The sequence below is a fragment of the Haemaphysalis longicornis genome, unplaced genomic scaffold (genome assembly GCF_048455015.1).
Source record: "Haemaphysalis longicornis isolate Haplotype H1 unplaced genomic scaffold, Haemaphysalis longicornis Haplotype H1 scaffold_10, whole genome shotgun sequence".
NCBI lineage: Eukaryota > Metazoa > Arthropoda > Arachnida > Ixodida > Ixodidae > Haemaphysalis > Haemaphysalis longicornis.
The window spans coordinates 141,729,670-141,730,026 of record NW_027526204.1 but is presented as its reverse complement, the minus strand read 5'-3'; the positions used below and the strand labels follow the sequence as shown (position 1 = coordinate 141,730,026).

Genomic DNA, 357 nt, shown 5'->3' with positions numbered 1-357 from the left:
CTCCCCGTCGGGGAATCGAACCCCGGTCTCCCGCGTGACAGGCGGGGATACTGACCACTATACTAACGAGGAGGGCGAAACGCACACGCTTACGCTTCCGAGACATGGCTTTTTTTTTAAATGTTTTGTGAAAGGTTTCTTCTTGCCATAACAGCCAAGCTATGACTTCATGGCCGTGACGATGACCTCATTGTGACTTCACAACTATGTTATATGACGATGTTATATGACACATGACGATGAAATGACGCGCTCCACATGTATACATGGGGTAATATGGGGTACAACACATTGTTATTGGTACTGCGTTGTGGTTATGATTGTGCCATGACTTATGACCACATTCCCATTAGTATG

General features: G+C 46.2%; 1 non-coding gene across 1 annotated transcript; it reads right to left on the bottom strand.

The window, feature by feature from the left end:
- On the bottom strand, nt 1–72 carry Trnad-guc (transfer RNA aspartic acid (anticodon GUC)). Its single transcript has one exon. It is a non-coding gene; the product is annotated as a tRNA-Asp (tRNA).
- Nucleotides 73–357: the final 285 nt, after the last annotated feature.